The sequence below is a fragment of the Gavialis gangeticus genome, unplaced genomic scaffold (assembly GCF_001723915.1).
Source record: "Gavialis gangeticus isolate Ggan-Ray unplaced genomic scaffold, GavGan_comp1, whole genome shotgun sequence".
In the NCBI taxonomy this organism is placed as follows: Eukaryota; Metazoa; Chordata; order Crocodylia; family Gavialidae; genus Gavialis; species Gavialis gangeticus.
The window spans coordinates 174,803,816-174,809,532 of NW_017728992.1; the positions used below are offsets into that span (position 1 = coordinate 174,803,816).

Sequence of the window (5,717 nt, forward strand, 5' to 3'; positions counted from 1 at the left end):
ACACCTGCGTCTAAGGATTTTGTGACTTGGTCATAAAAGGCCACCAGGTTGGTCTGACAGGACCTGCCTCTAATGAATCCGTGTTGGTTGCCCCTAAGTGTAATCTCCCCTGCTGGCCCCTCACGGACATGCGCCAGGATAATTCTCTCAAAAAGCTTACTCAGAACTGAGGTAAGAGTAACAGGCCTATCATTTCCTGGGTCCTCCTTCCTGCCTTTTTTGAAAATGAGAACCACAATGACCCTTTTCCAGTTCTCTGGTACCACACCAGAGCACCACGAGTGCTCACAAAGCCATGCCAGGGGTCCCACAATGACCTCTGCTAATTCCCTCAGCACTCTGGGGTGGAGATCATCAGGACCCACTGATTTAAATATGTCCAGTCCCTCCAGAAGTTCCCTGACTAGATTGTTTGATATCTTCATCAATGACCTGGAAAATATGATGGGGTACACCCTCAACAAGGCTGCAGATGACACCAAGGTGGGGGGTAGTAGATATGCTGGAAGGTAGTCATAGGATTCAGAGAGACCTTGACAAATTGGAGGGCTGGATCATATGAAATCTCATGAGGTTCAATAAGGACAAATGCAAAATCCTTTGCTTAAGACAAAATAATCCCATGCACCGGTACAGGCTTTGAACCAACTGGCTAAGTAGCAGCTCTGCAGAAAAAGACCTGGAGGTTACAGTGGACAATAAGCTGAATATCAGCAAGTAGTGTGCCCTCATTGTAAAGAAGGCTAAAGGCAAACTGGGATGCATTAGTAGGAGCATTGCCAGCAGATCAAGGGAAGTGATTATTCCCTTCTATTCAGCACTGGTTAGGCCATATCTGGAGTAATGTGTTCAGTTTTGAGCCCCCCACTACAGGAAGGAGGCAGACAAATTGGAGAGATCCAGTGGAAAGCAACTAAAATGGTTAGGGGCTAGGAAACATGACTTCTGAGGAGAGGCTGAGGAACTAAGTTTATTTAGTGTGGAGAACAAAAGACAGAGGGGATTTAATAGCAGCCTTCAGCTACCTGAAGTGTGGTTCTAAAGAGAGTGGAGTTAAACTGTTCTCAGTGGTGGAAGATGACAGAACAAGGAGCAATGGTCTCAAGTTGTGGCAAGGGAAGTTGAGGTTAGATATTAGGAAGAATTTTCACACTAGGAGGGTAGTAAACACTGGAACAGGTTACCCAGAGAGGTTGTGGAATCTCCATCTTTGGAGGATGTTAAGACCTGACTAGACAAATCCTTTGCTGGGATAGAATTGTGGATGGTCTTGCTTAGAGCAGGGGGTAGGACTATATGACCTCCTGACATTCCTTCCAGCCCTTCACTAATTCACAGTTAGGGCGGCTAGGATCTGGAACCAACTTCCAGGGGAAGTGGTGCTGGCTCCTACCCTGGGAGTCTTTAAGAGGAGGCTTGATGCCTACCTAGCTGGGATCATTTGAGCCCAGTTTTTTTTTTCTCCTGCCCTGGCAAGGGATCGGACTTGAAGATCTATAAGGTCCCTTCCAACCCTACTTCTATGATTCTGTGATTCTAATTTACATGATTCTTTGACTCAGCTGAGTAACAGGATTTGTCATGGGCCAGCTCCAATCAGCGACACTTTCATTTTAATAAGTGATACAAATGAGCTACAAAGTTGTTGCACATTATATATACAATAACTTTGTGGATTGTTAACCCTATTGTCAGATGACTTCAACATGAGACTAGATTACTATTTAAGGCACGATTAACCTATTAATCATGTCTTAAATGTAATGTGTCAGGGGCCTCGGAGTATAAATTCTTTGGTGCATGATTTTTGCTGTATGTTTGGATATCACTGACAATATTGGGGTTCTAATCCATTATCAAGACTCCTAGATGCTACTATAAGATACATGTATAAATATCTACAGTAAATATTCTAGCTCATCAATGCAAACATGATTTTGCATATGGAACATGACATACTGGATTGAAATAAATAAGGCTGAAATAAAAACAAAAATCTAAATCATTTACCTTTTCCATGGGTGACATCCACAGTCCACGTACAATTCAGTGAATTTGGATAAAGTTCAGGATAACCAGGTGATAAAATTGTTCCACTGGGTCCTCTAACATCTCCTCCACATAAAGCTAGGAATAATAAATGAACACATTAACACAATAAGCTATCGGATCCAGGCTGGATCCAGCCACATGGAGCTTCCACTGCTCCCTGCTGCACATTGTAAGCACTTAGTGATGTAAAAAAGCTAGGAGATGTAAAAAAATATAAAATTTAATTAATCACTATTTTTAAATATTATTCATCAATATTCATCAATATTTTTAAATATTAAAAATATTTAACACCAATATTTACACAAAGTGAAAGATAACACAATCATTTCATTGCTGACATTATTTTATTACCAAATATTGCAAAATTGGATTTCAAGTTATGCCAATTATTTTCAGATAATTCCTTCTGAAAAAGGCATCCTTCTTATGTAAAAAATAATAATTTCTATTTTAAGAATTAGTATTGGCACTAAAAAAAATTATGTTTTCAATGGGGAGAGAAAAGAACTGATGGATAAGAAGTGACAGGCTAGAATGAAAAGATGAGCTCAAGATCCCTACCTGAATTAGTTAAAACCCCATTGTATCATCCTAAAAATGTTTAGAGACCCTTTCAGAACTGGTCAGGGTCAGATGAGAGGAAGTAACACACACATTTCCAAAAGTCCTAGCACCCTTTTTGTCCCGATAGTCTTTCCTTTAACTACAACAAAGGCTAGTCACAATTCTGCACTAACTGAAGACGGACGTGAATAAAAGACCAAACTATCCTCAAGACCATCTCTTCCAGGTCTTGTTACTAGAAAGTTCACATAGCATACAGAAAAACTTTGTTCATCTGAAAAGCAGGGGAGTAAAAAATACCAACTTCAAAATAAATGGGTTTGAATTATCCAAATTACTATGGGTACATAGAAACTTAGTTCACCCATGTGTAGACCTTACACTTAGGTGCACCTAAGTAGGGTTAGGTCCATATAAGTGCAAAAATTTCCTGCCAACCTCGACCAAACCCCCCTGTGGACACATTAATCCTCAATCTCATCCTGGATCATGTCAAAGTGCCCCCAGTCCTGCCAACACTGCCACTTACCTCTCTGCCCCCAGGGTCCCACTAACCTTTTTGCTCCATTAGCTAGATGGGTGGTGCTAGGTCTGAGGGACTCAATCCAGCTCTGGGGGGTTGTGCAGTCTAACCCTTATCCATCTGTCTGGGGCAGTGATGGGGCAGAGCAGCCCTGATCTGGGTGCATGAGCAGTGGGGACAGGATGGAGTTGCATGAAGCAGCCCTGATCCAGACATGTGGGGCAATGAAATGTGGTAGAGAAGAATGGTTGTAATCTGGATGTATGGGGAGCAGGGTAGAGTAGCGTGTCCCTGATCTGGATGCATTAGAGGATAGGTGGGGCAAATCAGTCCTAATCTGGATGCACAGTGGGCAGAAGGGACAGAGCAGCCCTGATCTGGACATGCAGGGGTGTTAAATTATGGAGCAGCCCTGATCTGGATGAGTGCAGGGAAGAAGGGAAAGCATCTCATCCCCAATCTAGATGTGTCTATGTGTGTGTTGGGGGGAAGGTGGGGGATAGAGTATTTTGGCCCAGATCTGGACATAAGATGAGGAGGGAACAACCTGGCCTGATCTGGATGTGTGGTGTGTGGGCTCTGTCCTGATCCCTCTGTATGAGCAAGGGCCTGGGTGAGGCTTGATCCAGCCACATAGAGCTTCCACTGCTCCCTGTGCCATGTTTTCTTACCTGTGGGACCTAGAAAATGGCTTCAAATGCCAAAGTAGCTGTATTTTGAATTATCCATATCTTAAAGTGTACAAAAGACTAACCTTTCAGCTGGGGAGTGACAATATCTTCAAAGTATGTTCAATATTTGAACTATATGAGCTAACCAATAAGATTTTCCTGTATAGTGGCATTCACTATAGGGGGAGTGAAGGATAATATAAGTGCCCATCTTCCCTCAGAATATAAAATATGCACCTCTTCTGCCAGTTGGCAATGGTGGTTTGTTAGCAGTTTTGGATATTGGATAGTTAGTAGTTTTACAATGACTAGTGCCTAGTCACTGGAAGATTATATGTTTTTTAAGTTTGAGTTTTCACTAGTCATCTGACCAGAGCAGTCCACTTTAATTGCACCCTCTCCCCATAAACATCTTTATTTAAATCTTAGGTGAATGCATAGTAACTCCTGAAAGAAAAAAATTATACATGATTTTATCTGTGAGACGGTACTATACATTTTAGAAATATTATTATTTCACTTTTTATCAGGGGCACGCCCATACACAATAGATGTTACTCCAAGCAGCTGTTTTTTTACAGCAGTTTCTGAATTTACAGAATTCTCACAATATAACTCAGATATATTATAAAGCAAGACATCAGTTTCCAAGGCAATTTATTAGGCTGCAAATTAAAGGTATTTATCCCTTTCTTTTTTCTTGGCCTAATTACATTTGGTATATAAGGATTATATTTAAGATGATCCCAGGATTTTAGAAAACAGTCAACTCTTTCCTTCTGTCACTAGATTTCATTTAACCAACATAGATTTTTTTTTCAGAAAAGCTGTTTGCAATTCTTAATTAACATTAGCAGCTCTTCCAAATTAATTAACATGAAATCTCCCTTGTCAACCCCATATAATCAAACTTTCAGACAGTGTTCTTTCAGAATAATCTGTACTGGCTTCAATGATCATTTCTCATAGTCTGCATTTTAATGTGAAAGAGAATTCAATACCACAGTTGCTAACAATAAGGTTTTCTCTTTGGTTCACTCTCATGGAAATCCCATGCTTTAATGTGATTCCAAAACTAGTTCCAATATTTGGCACTGCAATTGCCACAAGAAGCAACAGAGGCATATTTGTGTGTGTCTACACGTGTATGGAATCAAAGCAGCTGTACTGATCTTCCAGTGAAGTAATAACATTTGGGAGATTGAAGCCAAAATGTGGCTAGATACAGCAGGATTAGTGTCCAAACTTAGATTTGGTTGCACTGAGATATTCCAGGATGCAACTTGTCAGTGAACTTGGCACAGATAGGCTTGTTTTCTATTTCACTATATATGTTGGGTAGAATCCAGTAGAATGCAGATTGATACAGCTTTTACTAGTGAGCAAGATCCATTAAGATGCAGGTTTTATCATTTTTCATAATTCCATGAAAAAGTAGCTAACCTACATATATTTAATGTAAGTAGCCAAAACTCAATAGTTAAGCCAATGCTTAAGCCTCTTGTTGAACGAGTGTCCAGAGTGAGGGGAAACACCCTAGGGAGTTTACCTGAAAACTCTTTCTCACTTTCCTTCACTGTAAGCTTAGTAAGAGGAAGCAGGTAAAAGGGAACCAATTCAGGAGTAAGGTGCAACAAGCAGGCCAGCTGACAGCAAAGGTTTCTAGGAAAGGTCTGCTTGGAAGGAGAGGCAGGAAGGAAGAGTCGGGGGATTAAGAGACCTAGAGAAAGGATTGCAGGAAGTCACAATGCCACTTCCAATTATTCTTCCTCTTTTTGTACCTGGGAGGTGTCTATCCAGGCAGGACTGCTCACCTGTCAAGGCTTCTACCAAGGTCCTAGTTTGGTGCTGTGGAGACTGAAGCTTGCAAGTTCCTTCCTGTGACAGCCAGATGGGGGAATGCC

General features: G+C 41.1%; 1 long non-coding RNA gene across 1 annotated transcript in view; it reads right to left on the reverse strand.

Annotated features, from left to right (window-relative positions):
• The window catches only part of LOC109305146, a 13,790-nt gene extending 11,671 nt beyond the window's left edge, over nt 1-2,119 (reverse strand). The window contains exon 1 of the long non-coding RNA XR_002099567.1: nt 2,011-2,119. This is a non-coding gene — a long non-coding RNA (uncharacterized LOC109305146). The remainder of the gene's footprint in view (nt 1-2,010) is intronic.
• Nucleotides 2,120-5,717: the final 3,598 nt, after the last annotated feature.